This window comes from Rhyacophila brunnea, unplaced genomic scaffold (genome assembly GCF_057557595.1).
Source record: "Rhyacophila brunnea isolate RB1 unplaced genomic scaffold, BYU_Rbru_1.0 scaffold_22, whole genome shotgun sequence".
Taxonomy (NCBI): Eukaryota; Metazoa; Arthropoda; class Insecta; order Trichoptera; family Rhyacophilidae; genus Rhyacophila; species Rhyacophila brunnea.
This window is the reverse complement of record NW_028232882.1, coordinates 5419337-5436886: the sequence shown is the minus strand read 5'-3', so window position 1 is coordinate 5436886 and position 17550 is coordinate 5419337. Positions and strand designations below refer to the sequence as shown.

The following is a 17550-nucleotide window of genomic DNA, read 5'->3' as shown; positions in this document are numbered from 1 at the left end:
AAGTCCATAATAGATGAATAGGAGAAATACAGCTTTTTGTTTTCTCAAATACACAGTCACAAGGGTGAAAGTTTATATTATTTCGAGTATGGAATTTTTAAAATTAATAAATTCCACATTTTGATAATGCAGAAATGTTAGAAAGCAGTATTTCTTCAACAATTCACAAACAAGTTAAAAATACCTAAAGGTGGACTTGGCTGATTTTGAAATGTAGCGACACAGTTCTGTTTATCGGTGTCCAGTTTTGTCACCGTTCTGTTTCTTCATGTTCTGTTTATTCATGGAACCACTACAACACGTTGTGTCCAAATGGTTATTTTGAATTATTATTTAAATTTAGCTTGTATTTCATAAAAAAAACAAGTAAAGTTGGAAAAAAAAGACTTCACCATCATTTTTATGGGTTTTTATTTAATTATCTCAATAATTAATATCAGATTAGGAAAATGACACACTACATTATTAATCATCGTGCACTTCAAGTTTATGTCTATTTCATATTTTGATATTTCGTCGCCGTAGATGTCAAGGGAGCTAAGCCACAAATTTGGCGAAAATGAGTAAAGTACAAAAAAGCATTTTAAAATCATCAAAGATGCAGTGGTCAATGGATTTAAGCCACAAAACTGTTTTGACTACAGGTTTTGTACATTTCAATATTCAGTGGTCAAGAGATATAACACACATAACTTCTAAGATACTATTTTTTTTAGTTATTTGTACAAAATAATAAAAAGATAACACCACAAAATATATTCTATGTTGAAAGTTTCACCGTTATATCTTTAAAAACAAAAAAGTTCTATAAAAAAATGTTACTTTTCTTTGTCACACAAAATCTTTGAGTGCCTGTTTCTCAACAATATGATTTTGTGGACTGGCTCCCTTGACATCTACGGCGACGATTTGAGAATTTCATCTCGTTTCATCTTTTGAGAATGGCCTCTGCAATAAGGCCGAAACGCCGAGGAGAGAAAGAAGAAGAACATGCGGCGAGAATCTGAAAATCTTTGACCAAAAATCATAAAAACGAATGTTTTTGTGCCTCATGTAAAAAATATTTGTGTGGGTTAAGTCCTTTTGCCTTTTAACAGTCGATATTATGTAGGTATAAATATCAGTGTTTCTGAAAACGATAGTTTGTGATGAAAATTTTCACAAAGATTTTTTCTAGTAGGTATACATATATCTGAGATGTTTTCAATTTTTTTTTGTTCAATAAAGAATGATACATTTTCAAATCGCGTGAATTATTCGTTGAATAAAAAAATACTTTACAAATAATTGATAATCTCAGTTAAAAGCAAACATGTTGAATAGTACCTTCTTTTATAGAGATTGAGTTTAATAATGTATGGAAGTGAAGAAAAAAAGGACCCTTGGTCTACAAATTATGGTACAAACTATAGAGAGTTAGACATATTTGTGGTTGATGTGGCTAAGAAAAATGGAACTTATTACTAATTTAAACTTACTTCAGTGATTGTGATAGGAAAACCATAGAAGGTTTACATGCCGCTTTAACTTCTCATGATGAATTGATGTAATATTTTCGAGAAGTTCTATCTTATAACTTTGAAACCTTTTGATATATCGAGATAAACCTTAAAAAAATCGATACCAGCAATTCTATAATCTAGTTTAAGTTGTTTATACCTACGTGACAACAAAGAAATATGGAACAAAGGATAATGAAACGAGCTAAATGAGTCCTTCATTTAGCAGTCGATAAAACCTGGTTGATGATCATGATAATAAATAATAGTTTTATAGTCGACATGTTTCATTTAGGGATTCCAATACCGAATGAAAATCCTATTGAAAACCAATAAATATATAAATCTATTTAAAATATTAATATTATAGCACGTGCCATTGGTTGTATCCAATGACGTTGAAGGGCAACGGAAGTAAACCAGACATCGCGTAACCCGACAAAATATAGTAATGTTAAACCTTTTACGTTAATTAATACATTTTGTTTCCACTTTCAATACCGAATATATCGGTATTATCTGATTTTTAAAACCGATTTTTCGGTATCGAAAAATAGCATGGCATTACAATCCTAGTTTCAATGCGTCAGCGTATAAATTTTTTTCTTATTACGAATTCAACCACACTAAAAACTTTGCAGAATCGCGTTATAATATAAGGCCCGTTTCAGACGGGACACCGGTTTCGCGCTGTCAACGCGTGTAACGCGTGCCCGGTACACTTTTCCGTCGGCCGCTACATTCTTAAGCCGCCGATACACTTGTTTTTATTACCGCAGCCAGTTTTATGTTCTAATTTATAACACGAAATTATGCGTTGAATCATTAGCTCTGGGGCGTTCAAAACATAATACAAAGGCCCCTTTATTCGAATACAAAGGCCTCCTATATTATATACGAGCGCAACACCGGTGTCCCGTCTTAAACGGGCCTAATATAAAGTTCATAAGACTCTTTTTGTAGTGCAAACCGTTTGACAAGCGCCGGATTATTAGATTACATTCACACTTGACACTGTTGGATTTTTTAACGCTAAATATTTGCCGATTAGCTCTGACTTGATATATTAATTGAAGTGGCACTGATTGATTAATTATTTTGTCATCTAGTATAATATTATGTTGGGTAAATAAAGACCACTTTTTCATGATAAGTTCCTTGGTAACTAGGGCCCTGGTGTATAGAATTTCGGCGTTATGTAACTAACGACGAAAGCTATACATACCTATATGAAAATTTCTTGCTCGCTTAGGTTATAATAAATTATCCTAAATGTCAATGCGAAAGCGTCATGAAGATATAAATCACGCTGTTTGGCAATGTCAGCTTTATGATGGTCAAAGACTAAAGCTCCTTGAAAATGTAAGAAGTCAAAATAATCAATTATCACAATCACTGCTGACCTGCTAATTAATATTTAATTCTTCTTTCTTTTTTCCTTAGACCATGTCCGATCCTAATAGGATCATATGGGCCTCCACAGAGTAGAGATTTGTATTAACAGATTTTGTTTTTTACGAGAAATGGATGTCAGCCACTTGCTCAACCTATTAGGTCCATCACACAAAAAAACAATATGTGTACTTGCCAAACCCAGGATTCGAACTTGGGACCCACGGCGTCATAGTCAAATGCTTAAGCCACGCGGTCACCGTGGGCGCTAATTACCACATTTAAATATCATGTTAATTATATCTAATGGTCAGGTAATGCAAACGCGCTAGTCACGTTGTCAGCACTAAATGAGTTATAACTAATCTTGAGAAGTTTATAGCTCAGCCAAACATCAAATGTATTCCAAAGTTTCTGAAACAATGTAACCTACAAGTATAATTAATAATACCATACGTTTGAAGCTAACGTGTACCTAATATTATATAGGTACCTACCAGTGAGGAAGGGTGGAGGTAGGCTATTAAGATTTGACATAAACAGTGCACACTAAACTTTGTCAGTCACACGTATTTGTACTAAGAATACAATTTGAAGATGGTGATGGTTAGTTTTTTAAATTAAATTAAACCTTGCTTAAACTATACCATACTGGTTTAGGTATGCTATGGGCGATCTGACAAAAATAGTGGACACTTTTTCAGTCATACTTATTTGTTTTCGTTGAATTAAGAATACATATTAATATTATTACAGATGTTGTTGGTTAGATGTTTTTTAAATTCATTGATTCATGCCTAAACCAAACCATAATCAATAAAAAATACTCTTATATCTATAAAATATCAAAAGTTAAATTTATGGTTTAATGGCATAGTTTTAGATATTTTATTGATAAACGAATAATTTTGACTATTATCTACTATGGCATGGTTTAGCAGTCTTAAAAACTAACAAACACTATATTCACATTGTAGTCTTAGTTGAATGAAAACAAATATGTTTGACTGATACATCGTACTAGATTTTTGGGTTTCCACCGTGTGTCCTTCTTCCTTCTTTACTCGACGTTTCGGGCTCGTTGCAGAGGCCATTATCAAGAGATGATATGATAATAGCCTCTGCAACGAGCCCGAAACGTCGAGTAAAGAATGAAGAAGGACACACGGTGGAAACCCAAAAATCTACTACGATAAAAAACAACCGTGAAAGCCTCAAACATTATATTTGACTGACAAAGTTTAGTGTGCACTATTTATGTCGGATCTTAACTCTTAGGGCAAAACATGTAATTTTACCACGTTTTTATTAGCTCGTATTCTTGTTTGTCCGGTACAGATTTTTTCTTGTGCAGTACAATTTACATACACAATAACAAAATACCGACTAGCTAGACATATGAAACTTTTAGAATATATCAGAACACGACGACAATGCATTAATACTTTCGGCCATCTTTAAGCAGAATTCAATTAATTTTCAGTTAATTATGTTTTGTATGTTTCGGAAAAAAATCGTTAAAAGTAATATTTACTACTCATTATTATTGGTGGCTAAGTGGGTCCTAGCAACTAAATTATTAATATAATATACGTGCGTTACTATGGAAATCAATATGAAATGTAAAAATGAGATTTCTTTATTCTATAATATTTATTCAGTATTTCTATCAAGTACAATAAAAAGTTTTTATTAATAAGTACATAGAATTGTCAAGTTTATATCATTCAACAGAAAAATTTAAAAACGTGGTATATAAAAAGTTCTTTTTATCTTGTAATTATTTATGTTTATAAACATTTTATCACCAATGTTGTATGGAAATGGTGTATACAATTTCATTATTATTTTCATAGTAACCAAAATGTATAATTTAAATATTTTCGCTTGACCTATTCTTCTTCAAACACTAATGCGGTGAACACATTACGATCACATCACGTGCTGGCACGGTAAGCTCACGCATAGGGAAAAAAGTGTCATTTTTCTTGGTATCTAAAATATTATCAGACTGATGCTCCCATCCCGTAGCACATTGAACCAAAAATGAATATTGTAAGGCAGAAAAATCTGCCTAAATGACCAGAACAATAATGAGGTATGAATACTATTTCTTTGTTTTTAAATGCCGTGTTGTGAACATATTAAATTCATTATTTGTAAAGTTTACTGTATGTATGTGTCGTCTATTCTACTCGTGTAATTTATTTTATCTACCATTTATGAGCACCGATCCTACGAATTTGAGTTTGAGATGGGCGACATTGCCGTTACAAATCGATTCAACGCGTCTATTGTACGTGATATATCACTGTTGTTTTTGTCACCTAATCAGTAGAATAATTTTGTTTGAGAATGGATTTTTTTATCAAAATGACGAAAAATTAACTGGCTGTAATAGGACGGGAATGATTCGGATACTGGGGGGTTATACAAAGGATGTCAGGCACTGACCTTTAATAACGATGAGGCTGGCTCCGTGGTCTGGTTCTCACTCACTAGCACTACCACTCTCACGCGATAACTGTTTATTGAGTCACCCTGTTTTCGGCGATTGACGGTCAAAACCAGTGCAATGACGTCTTAATGTTTTACAGGTAATAGGTGTTTACATTCACAAGGTTGAAGAATGACTGCCTGTTAATGGTAGGCCTGGCAAAGATAATGGTGTTAAGTGGGTAAGACATTTATATATTATGACGGCCACCATAATTGGCCCAACAATTAACTAAGGCAATTGTGTCGGCTAAAAGTTAGAATTTTATAACAATGGGATAGCAAGTGACAATATATGGAAATGTAATAGATATAATGTTGCTAGTATAAAATAAAACTATTAATCCCTATTGACACTTTTTGTACCATACAATTAAATGCCAATTTTCCTCGTCTGGTAGTACAGTTCCAATTTAGTAACACCATCACTGTAGCAATAGATAATAGCATACAATAGGTCAATTCACATTTATCTGTCGTATATTGTGAGCTGATCCAAATAAGATCGATGTCGCATGCCCCTGTCGCGTGTAGTTCAAAAGTGTTGCTGTCAACAACAATTGGTATTATTTATTTATTTTTTAGATATGTAAATTATTTAATATTTATTATTGAACATTAGCTGAACATAAATACACAAAATAAAAACATTCAGAGGTTGGTAGGTAATCAAATATTAATGAGCTGCCTATACATAGCATACCTATCATAGAGCAGATGTCAGTAACCATATTGCCACGAAAGGCACAACACGTTTTTTTTATTATGCTGAATTTTAGAAGTTTAGACTAGTAGTACATTATCTCAATAATCGTACTAGGTAACTATTTTAAAATAAATACTACATTTTGATTACCTGAATTGGGTTCAATTGGGAAATACGAGAGAATTTTTTATTTTATTTGGAAAACAATTTATGTTGCAAATTAAGTAAGACATTATCTATTTTATTCAGAGCGTTGGAGCGGAGCTTGGAGCAGGAGTACGGAGCAGTGGAACAATGGGTTTTTACCCGGAGCTAGAATGGTGCCGGAGCACCGAAAATTTGTAGTGCTCCGGATATTTTTTTTTTATTATTACATTTTCGTCCTAAAATCCAATGAAAATATTATTATAATTGATACTTGCAACACTGCCGAGTGATAAATAACCTCATTTTTTGACAGAAGAGGCAGATAATGACAAATGATTTGCTGTCGAAAATTTTTGTTTAATATAATTTATTAATAATGAAAATGACGAATAATAAACTTTATTTAGAAACTATTTTTTTTTAATTTTTAATATTTGTAGAGGTACATATTATAATACCTATTAAAACTTTGCTGACCCTGGAGTGAAACTGGAGCAAGTACTATTAGATCCCGGAGTGGAGCTGGAGCGGAGCAACTCAAAAAAGGGTCCGCTCTAACCATCTGATTTTATTTATTATTTCGCGGTTCGATTCGTTATTCTTTTAGATTTAATTTGACATATTACAACGTTTTTATTAGCACGTATTCTTGTTTGTCCGGTGGGTCAAAATGGAGCTTTTATTCTATTTTCAAAGCATGATCCTGGACATTCATTAAACGTTGTAGATAATCTATTTATATAATTTTGAAGCCTTATTATCCGTTATATTTATTTGATGACTGCATAAAGTATTTTTATTACATAAAATAGTATTCTTTTAAACCTCTTGCTCTAATGTTTTAGAATATAGTCATATTTCAGTACAATGTGCAGTGGTGTTAAGATTTTTTACGTTTATTAATTTTTAAACGCATTTATAAAATCATCAGTATAATTTATGTCGACATTTTAAAAGTGAAATATTTACGATAAAAAATTATATTGATAATCTCTGTGATCCCAAATTTGACAAGAATTAGGCATTTTATTATTCAAAAAATGCGCAAGATTAACACATTTGAAGATAATTCTAAAGAAACTAATTATAAGCTATGTCTTTGACCATTCAAGTGTAATAAACATCCTACGAATAATGATTGCTTTATAATAATTATTGACCTAAGAATAAGGTAGTGTTTTTTTGAAATACGCCATTTCTTTTGGCATTCCCCAGTGGTTAAGCTACAACATACGGCCGTAGCCATAAATTGACAAACTAAAACTGAAGTAGGGAGTAAGATTATGATAACGCGCATGTTTGAACATGTACCTACCGTTTAAAAAAAAAGATTTTTTTTCGGTTATTTCGGTTGTAAAATTTAGTAAACATCGAAACAAGGACCTGCACTGCCCCATAAAAACGCCCTGTGTCACTGGGATAAATACAGATTATTAGTCAATACGTAGGTTGAGGACTACATTTCTGCCACATTGCAGTTCCCTATTTCAGAGGTTTACCACGCCCATTACTTTTTGTTAAGCTTGACTTGACTAAATATGCCTTCAATTATCAGTAATAATAATATTATGTAAATATGTATCAATCATTTCGCAACCGCATAAGGAAGAGGAAATAATATAATTCACAGTTCATTGATACCTCAGATTAATATTTCGCAATTAATTATTTATTTCTTTTTATACAAAATAAACATTTGGCGTATCAAGTTACTTGCTTATTCACAAGATGGACAATTTGCACTGCTGAATTTATGAAAAGTCGTAGTGGTTATAATATTTAGTTACAGACAGGGCTTGCCCCAGTGAAAGGTGACCTGGACAATCAACAAGGGCCCAAATTTTGAAACATAGTTTTTTACATTCCACTGCGTTGAACACAGCGATTTTTATATTATTTTTATTCTTGTTTTCGTTCGTTATTTATTATTTTTGTTTTAGTCTAAATAATAATAATTACAAGATAAAAATAACTTTTTATATACCATGTTTTCAAATTTTCTGTTGAATCATATAAACTTGACAATTCTATGTAATAATAAATACTTTTTTTTTGTACTGATAGAAATACTGTATAAATATAGAATACTGAAATGTCATTTCGATATTTCATATTGATTTCCATAGTGACGCACGTATATATTAATAATTTAGTTGCTAAGACTGGACACACAAGAAAAAAATTGTACTGGACAAACAAGAATACGGGATAATAAAAACGTGGTAAAAATTAAGCAAAATTTTTTTTTCTACAAGTAACAGTCACATACTGTACCCTGTTACGCTCCAGCATCGGAGCATAGGGAGAGCATAACATCGCGTCATTTCTTTAGATATTTTTTAAAACCTGTTCGCGGTGACCGCCAGAAGTTCGACAGCAGGGAGCACAGAATTAATGGGAACTGAAATATCTAACGGATATGGAGTAATAGGCAACCGATATTGAGTGTGGAAAATATGGGATAAATAAAACACGTCCTTCGTTCTGACAACTGCTCTTGGTTTATGCACTGACACACATTCTATATTGGTGTATTTGGAGGTTGCAACATACACTATTGCATGTCTATAATGTGTGTTTCATTTTCGTAGGACACTCACACATTCAAAACCCTGCTTCAAAATGTAGTGTATTGGGGTATAGCCTGTATGAATTTTATTTATTAATCTGTTCTGTGTTCGATAGCCAAGTCAAGAATAAATGTGTCGGGTTAGGTCGGTTAGGATAAAGCAGTCACAAAAGGTTAATTAAAGAGGTTCCTTAGTTAACTTTAAAATAAACAAAACAAATCACCGATACGTAAGCAACGAAAAAAGTTTATGTATTTATTGGTCTTAAACGTAATAACAATATTATTTTTTCCCCTTTTATTCTAGTAGATTTAAAATTAACGGCCCACATGCTCAGCGTAGGTCAAAATGGAGCTTTTATTGTATATTCAGAGCATAACCCTGGACATTCCTTAAACGTTTTAGATAATCTATATAATTTTGAAGCCTTATTATCCTTTATATTTATTTTAAACATTTGATGACTGCATAAAGTATTTTTATTACATAAAATAGTATTCTTTTAAACCTCTCGCTCTAATGTTTTAGAATATAGTCATATTTCAGTACATCCATGTGCAGTGGTGTTAAGATTTTTTAGATTTATTAATTTTTAAATGTTTTTACAAAACCATCAGTAAAATTAATGTTTATAATCTTTGTGATCCCAAATTTGACAAGAATTAGGCATTTTCTTATTCAAAAAATTGGCACGATTAACACATTTGAAGATAATTCTAAAGATACTGATTATAAGCTATGTCTTTGACCATTCAAATGTGATAAACATCCTGCGAATAGTGATTGCTTTATAATAATTATTGACCTAAGAATAAGGTAGTATTTTTTTAAAATACGCACATTTCTATTGGCATTTCCCAGTGGTTAAGCTAAAACATACGGCCGTAGCCATAAATTGACAAACGATAAATGAAGTAGGGAGTAAGATCATGGTAACGCGCGTGTTTGAAAATGTACCGTTTTTAAAAAAATATATTTTTTTCGGTTAGGTGCATGTTCAAACACGCTTCCTTAATGTACAGTTTGTAGTGCTTTTAATTAGAGTTTTTTTTAAATGCGGCCTTTCAACATGGAAATGTTTCTCACCCACAAACTAACCTAAAACTCTTCAGGACTGGGCGAGAGGTAATTGTAAACGGACCCCCAATTATTAGAATGGTTGATTAGAAATATTATTAACCTAGGGCGCCAAATTGCCTATGGCCAGCCCTGTATAGACATCATATTTTTATGATGCTATAAATAAACTATACTTAATCAAGAATAATTAATCGTAATTCGGAATTAATAGACGACAATTATTCATCTCACGCAATGTAACTTTATGTTATGTTATGATGTATCTTTTTTGCATACATAACTATATGAAGCTCAATTATTTAACCTTCAAATTTATTTACTGGGCACATAATCCATAGAACAATACCGGCATTTTTGTTTCATCAATTTATTCTAATTAGTCAGTGACAGTTAACAGTGATTTCATATTTATTTGACATAATTAGCATAATATGTATTTGAATTGAAAACAAAAAAAAAATAAAAATATTTTTTTTTTAAACTGAATGATAAGTATGTTGACTGTTGTAGATAATATTATTTTTTGAGAACATCTTTGATAAGATATTTTTGTCTGATGTTATTAACATTTTTACTTATCTATGGTAAGATGAGATAGTAATTTATTGTTATATTAAATAATGATGATCAACTATTAAAAAAAATCACTAAACAAAATATTATTTATTTTTTTGTGATGTAAATGGTGAATGATTTTAATTTGGGTGTGATCTAATCGCACATCGCGTTAATTAAAATTCACACCGATAAAAAATATTCAGACATTTAGAAAACAGTTGTCACATAAACTAAATAATACCAAACAAAAGTAAGTAAGTAAATTAAGTACCACATTTTAAAAATATAAGTAAACTAAGTTTTAACAACTAGTCACATACAAAAATGAGGAAATTCACAAAGCCTAATGATATTTCAGAGCTGTCAAATTAAGTATGATATTAATGTAAAAATTGTCGTTATAATACCCCATATCAATAAAATAGAATATAACAGAATATGGATAGATAGGAATATATTTTTGCGGTAAACGGTAAAAATTCTATAACCACGGAAATATCTATTAAAACATGCTTTATTAGAATTATTAAAATATTGTGATTATGCAATGTTGATTTAATATTAGAAAAAGACATCATAATGACATAATATACAACTGTCCTACAATATATACAGATTATATACACTTCGCTCCCAAATATATCTCAAATTCTTTATTTTTAAAATTTTTATTTATTACAACGTTTTTCTTAGCTCGTATTATTATTTGTCCGGTACAAATCTTGCAATCGATTTTTTACTAACTTCCCGACTAGCTAGACATTTGAAACTTTTAGAATATATCAAAACACGATGCCAATGCATTTTTTTAAAAAACTTTTTGACATCTTTAAGTAGAATTGATTTCATTTTCAGTTAATTCTGTTTTGTATCAAAAATTATTTCGGAAGAAATCCGTAAAAAGTAAAACTATTATTGGTTGCTAAGTGAGTCCTAGCAACTAAATTATTATTATTAATATATAGTGCGTTACTATGGAAATCATTATGACATTTCAGTATTATTTCTGTCAAGTACAAATTTTTTTGATCGTTTAAACTAGTTAAGTCAAGTTTCTATGATTCAACAGTAAATTTAAAAACGTTGTATATAAAAAGTTCTTTTTATCTTGCAATTATTTTCTAATAACTTTTGATTGTGAGCGTAGTTAACTTTTTAAAATTCGGTACACGTATTCAACGATACAAGACATCAACAATTACATACTTAATTACATTTTTTGTTTATTGTTGAAGATTTCAAACAAAATAGTCTCTCAGGAGAGGAGTTATGATTGATTGGAGTCAAGACATCACATGTATAGGTATATCATTCGACAGTGGAACCATATGCGATTCGCGAGTGTATTGAATTGCTTGCGACAATGCCTGTTTCAATGCTAGCAAACAATACCACTACAACTGCAAGCCGCCTTTGCCGTATCCATGGTGCCACTGTAAAACGATGAGTGTATTTCAGGTAGCCATTCAATATCCCATTGACTATTTATTATTTGATTACATGAGTCCCTGGACTATTGCGTATGCTGTGAACATTTTATAATTTGAAAAGTGTACCGTGACACGGTTGGGAAGTACTGTACTAGACTATAATGTTTTGTTGTTGCAGTATTTTAATTTATTATCTCTAAAATTAAGAACACGTATGAGGCTTAATTCATTCAAAACACAACTCATTGTATAAATATGTTAATATGTATATAAACAACTCTAACTAGGCGACACCGTATAAATTAGAGTATTATTTAATATGAATATATATATATATATAACAATATATTTATATAGGTATATTCAAATTTATTAATTTATCCCATTGGCAAAAATCTGTAATAATTGTTAATTGCTAAAAGTACATTAAAATTAAATTTAACATTTTCAAAATTTTAAATTTAATGTGAAAAATAAATGCATATTATTTCACTTAGAATATTATATAATTATGTAGATCCAAGTCCAGTGTGTCCAAACTAAAGAGGAATTGTCGAGGCCATATGTCTAGAGTTGGGTATTTCCCGAGAAAATCTCAATCTCGAGATTCGGGATTTTCCGAAATGATGAAATTTTGAATTCTCGAGATTCGGGATTTCCAGAAAATAATTCTCGAGAATTCTCGAAATAGCGGGAAATTTAAAAAAAAACCTTTACAAATCTTAAAATCAGTGTAAAAACAGACAAATTCTAATAAAATATATATTTTTTTTATTTATGTAAGAAGACAAACAAAATAGAAGTTGGAAAACAAAACTAATTCAAAACATTACTTCTTAAAATAGAATTTTAAAAAACTCAGACTGTCAATCGCATACGTTTTTGAGATACTGATGTTGCAAAAATTGCGCTCATTTTGAGTCGACGTTGGCTTAATTATGTTAAATGACCCGATCAGTCTTTGAACGTTTTGTGTTTTCTGTCTTTTACTTTCCATATAGAAAATCGTTTTTCAATTAATATTTGATAATAAAGAAATCCCGAATCCCGAGAAAAGATTCTCGAGAACCGGAATTTCCCGAAGTGCTAAAAATTTCAATTCTCGAGATTCGGGATGGAAAATCTCTAAAATTTCTCGGGAATTCCCGTCGGGAAATTCCCGAAACCCAACTCTACATGTGTCTACAAGATTATTTCTGTTTTTATAGTTGAAAATAGTAGCTAACATAGTAATATTAAAAAGTCATAAACATCGTTTCATTTCATTCATATATTTTATATGATTTTGATTTAATTTTTTATGTTATTTTATCATCGTCAAGTTTGTAGGACTTGACCATTAATTGTCCAGGACTACAAGCGGCACCCGGGTCATAATTTGAACACGTCTGATGTAGATATAAAAAAAAAATTGTTTTATATTCTTATAACAATTAATTACTTGCTTATTATAAAAACAACTTAAAATTATGAATTTATACCTAAGTATAATATGAAAAGAATATTGCACAAAAAATTTTTTTTTGAGAATTATTCGTTGTGAGGTAAACTTATCCTAATAAAATTGAAAGAATTTTTTATCGTTTACAAAAAGGTACTCTGTATGCAACAGAGAGAATCAATTAAACCGGTTAAATCTTGTAACCATTTAAGGCAGAGTTTAACGTCTTTTTAAATAGAGATGAAGCAATGCAAGCCCAAGAATAAATCAAAATAAACGGATAAAAAACAGTCGTATTCCTTAATAACAACAGCTGCAATTCATAATCGGAAATATAAAACCTCCAAATAATTTGGAAAAAGAAAGTGGTAAACAGTGACAGGGATTGTTTGTTTTAATAAAAACAATACTCTCATAATGGCAGAATGCTTCCAGTGCGGTAATAGCACATCGAGAATCTAATTAAAGTATCGAGGAATTAGTGTATTTTCCAAGAGATTGAAGGGTAATTATAATAGGGATAGGGTGCAGTAACCTACTGTAACCGCATGTCCCGAAATTTGTACGTATGCAGTTCGCCGTATCATACTTCACCGTGAAATTTTTTAATTACACCGGTTTTATTAAAAACCGTCCAACCTCTTTGGGTCAATTAGTACTTAGGTAAAATTCATGTAAAAATAAAACACGGTTCTTGTTGGTTTACGGGAAGCCAGTTTTGAAACAAATTTTGAAAATAGCCGATATACTGGATTATTTGTTAGGTTAGGTTAGGTTACGTTAAGTTAAATTAGGTTAGGTTAGGTTTTCATTCTTAAATTCATGAATTTTGCGAAAAATGAAATTCAGGAAAAAATAGAAACGTTATGGACGAGGAAGAATGTCACCGCTTGAAAAATGAGCGAGCTCGACAATGGCGTTCTCGGTAAAGTCAGAAGACTCTACAAAGACTCCGCCAAGCCGATGCAGCAGCTCACAGACTCATAAACACCAGAATAAAGACAGTAAGACAGAACCTACACGTAAACCTGTGAGCTGGAGACAGGGAGAAGATATTTGAGAATGTTGACAGGTGGTACTGCCACCCGGTAATATTTGCTAGTTTTATATTATAAATAAAAGAAAACAGTTCTTCCAATGTGATTAATGGTTTGTTACTTTATAATAAATTCCTTACATTCACAGATATTAATATGTATCAGTGGCGAAGGGTGAATGTAGGCTGCTAAGATCCGCCGTAAAACTTATTTGTTTTCATTGAAATAAAACAACAATTTACAGATGGTGTTAGTTAGTTTGTAAAATTCATTTATATTAAACCATAATAGATAAAAGTCAAAAAATACTCGTCTATCTATAAAATATCTAAAATAATGCAATTAAATCATACATAACTTTGGATATTTTATAGGTAGAATAATATTTTGTCATATCGCCTAAAATGTACGAAAACTTTTGTTTGGTTTAGGCAGGGTTAAATTTTTAAAAACTAACCGACACTATTTGTAAATAAGTTGTAGTCTTAGTTCAATAAAAACAAATACGTATGACTAACAAAGTTTATTGTGCACTGTTTATGGCGGATCTTAACAGTCTACCTCCACCTTTCGATACTGTTATGTATGCATTATTGTATGTGCTATAATTGGATAGTTTTTGGAAAAAAATGTGTAGGCAATGAATAATAAATAAACGAAAACACTGACTCACCAGCTAAAAAATATCTAACGAAGATGTTTTCCGATTCTTGTCAACAAACAATTCAATAGCACACTGTGTGGTGTACCTATTCTTTATAAATACACAATATTATTTTTATAAAAAACACTAAAATTTAAATATAATTATTATTATTTATTGATGGTAAGTTATTATGCAACTGATTATTTTATTATATAACTTTACTATAAGAAAACACGTCAGTCGAGAATGAGTATTTCAAAGCAACTAGCAGATACAACTCAGTGTACTATCGCAACACTACACACGTCAGTGCTGACAAACGTGCCGTTAGTGCGTGTACCAAAATTTTCCAAATATTATTTTTCGACTGTCTGAAGTGCAGAGCAGTTTTTCATGGGGAAAAAAATGAAAATACAAAACTTTTAAGCATTCTATAATTGTAATAAATACAATTGAACATACAGAAGCTCGACGGGATTCGAACTCGTATAACCACTGGTATCCGCCGATCAGGTCCTCACTCCAATTATGTTTGAAGAACTACTTCCGTCAAACCCACCGCCAGGACACCTTTCAATTCGTCGACATTCATGATCTTATTCGTATTCTTCATGATAACCCATCGCAGGACGGGTGTGATGTTTCATGATGCTGTGTATAGTGCGATTAACTTATTTGATGGCACCCTAAAGGTTTATTTATTTTTTTATTAACTATATCAGGGATGGCGAACCTCTTTACGTACGCGTGCCAAAATTTCCCAAATAATATTTTTCGACTGTGACGTACCTACCGAGCAATTTTTTTTATGGCGAATTTTTTTTTAGTTTTCTAAAAAAATAGTTTTTAAGAGTTCTATTAAAAAGGTTTCAAAATTACAATTGAGTTATTAATATTTTATCTTTTACCGTATTTCTAGCCGAAAGCATATCTTTTATTCTTTGAATATTTTTTTCCTTGTTTTCAAATTACTTAGAGATCGGTGGAAGCATTTAAACCACTCTTCTTTCATATTATATTCTCCATCACTTTTTCACGGTTTTCCATTTTTAGCGATTATGTTTGAGGTAAAATAACAAGCAGTTATTATATTTGAGTGACTGCCGATAATTAATTTCATAAGGTTTGTTGATTGAATATTTTTATTTTTAATTCCCCAATCCTAAGGACCGACCTATGCAGTAGTATTTTAACATTAAACGTAGTGTATATTCTTTAAAATGATTTGCCTGCAATTTTTTATACAATGCGATTTGTCATTATTTTATGCATGTATTTCGTCGTTTCCGTTTCCGCATCGATTGGTACATAAACATAATATGAAAAACCGAAGAAAATACGCATGGATATGTTGTCAATATTTTTTAATAGTATATATAAGTACAAGTACTTAAGAATAATTATTATATTTATTTGTAATACTTTTATATAAAAATAAACATTTTCAAATATGTATAAAATAGTAATATTTCTTTTCTCTTCAAAGTGAAACATTCGCGTGCCATATAAAATCATCTCGCGTGCCATAGGTTCGCCATTCCTGAACTATATCATGTGTGTGGGCGTGTTAAATAGGTTAAATTTGTAATTATATTTATCATTTTACTTTAATATCTACATAAGCACATACTATCTTGTTATATCGATTGTTATTTGTAATTAAGTCATTTTTATAATTTGTATTTATTATGTATTATGGCGCATTGGCCAATCGCCGTAATGCCAGAATACTCTTTTCTAAATAAATAAATAAATAAATATCCGCAATTCGCAGCTGTACTTTGTGTCATTCATATTTAGGCCATTGTACTGCTATATATACAATGTCCTCCAAAACATGACATTCATCGCAGAGCTGCGAATTGCTTCTACTCATGAGGACATCAAATCTTTTACGCATTATGTGATCTATTATTAACCTCAGTATCAACTTAAGCTCATTCCTCGTCAAATAAGACTCTACAAACTAGGGCACCTCTCGTGGTGATGGTAGAATAGACTTCTCCATTTCCCATTTTCTGATGATGCATATGGTGAAAATCTATCCACATACTCTGGCCCATTTTCTTCATAGCCTTATTTCCTTCTTAATAACATCATATTATTATAAGTAGCTTGTTACATAGTGTGTAATATGACAAAGTAGGTAGGTATGCATATTTAATAATTAATAGCTAAATCCTACCACCTAGAAAGTAGTCGAGTAGTAGCTTATATCTCTTCAAAGGAGCAATTGAGTTGTTAGGATTCTATCTTTCATCGTGTTTCTAGCCGAAGGCATAATTTTTATTCTTTGAATTTTTTTCCTTGTTTTAAAAATTTTCAAAGAGATCGTGGGATAATAATATTATATTCGATATCACTGAAGGGTTTTCCAATTTTAGTGATTATTTTTGAGACTTAATAACAAGCAGCTGTTATATTTGAATGACTGTCGTTTCGTTTCTAGTGATAAGTGTGGTATTTAGTTTTCAAATGTGATCTCTATCTGAACTTAATAATTCTTTGGCAAGTTCATCTGGTTATTTAGTCGAGCGAGTCGTCTTAT

General features: G+C 31.1%; 1 protein-coding gene across 2 annotated transcripts in view; it reads right to left on the bottom strand.

Moving 5' to 3' along the window:
* LOC147069960 (cytochrome P450 6j1-like) overlaps positions 1–15162 on the bottom strand; it is a 35283-nt gene extending 20121 nt beyond the window's left edge. Inside the window, exons 1-2 of one of the 2 annotated variants that reach the window (XM_085949622.1) lie at positions 15030–15160; positions 5346–5543 (exon numbers count right to left, since the gene is read on the bottom strand). The gene's annotated coding sequence lies outside the window, so the exon portion shown is untranslated. Of the gene's footprint in view, positions 1–5345; positions 5544–15029 lie in introns of both variants that reach the window. The other variant, XM_085949621.1, reaches the window with a different exon arrangement.
* Between the last annotated feature and the right edge of the window lie 2388 nt (positions 15163–17550).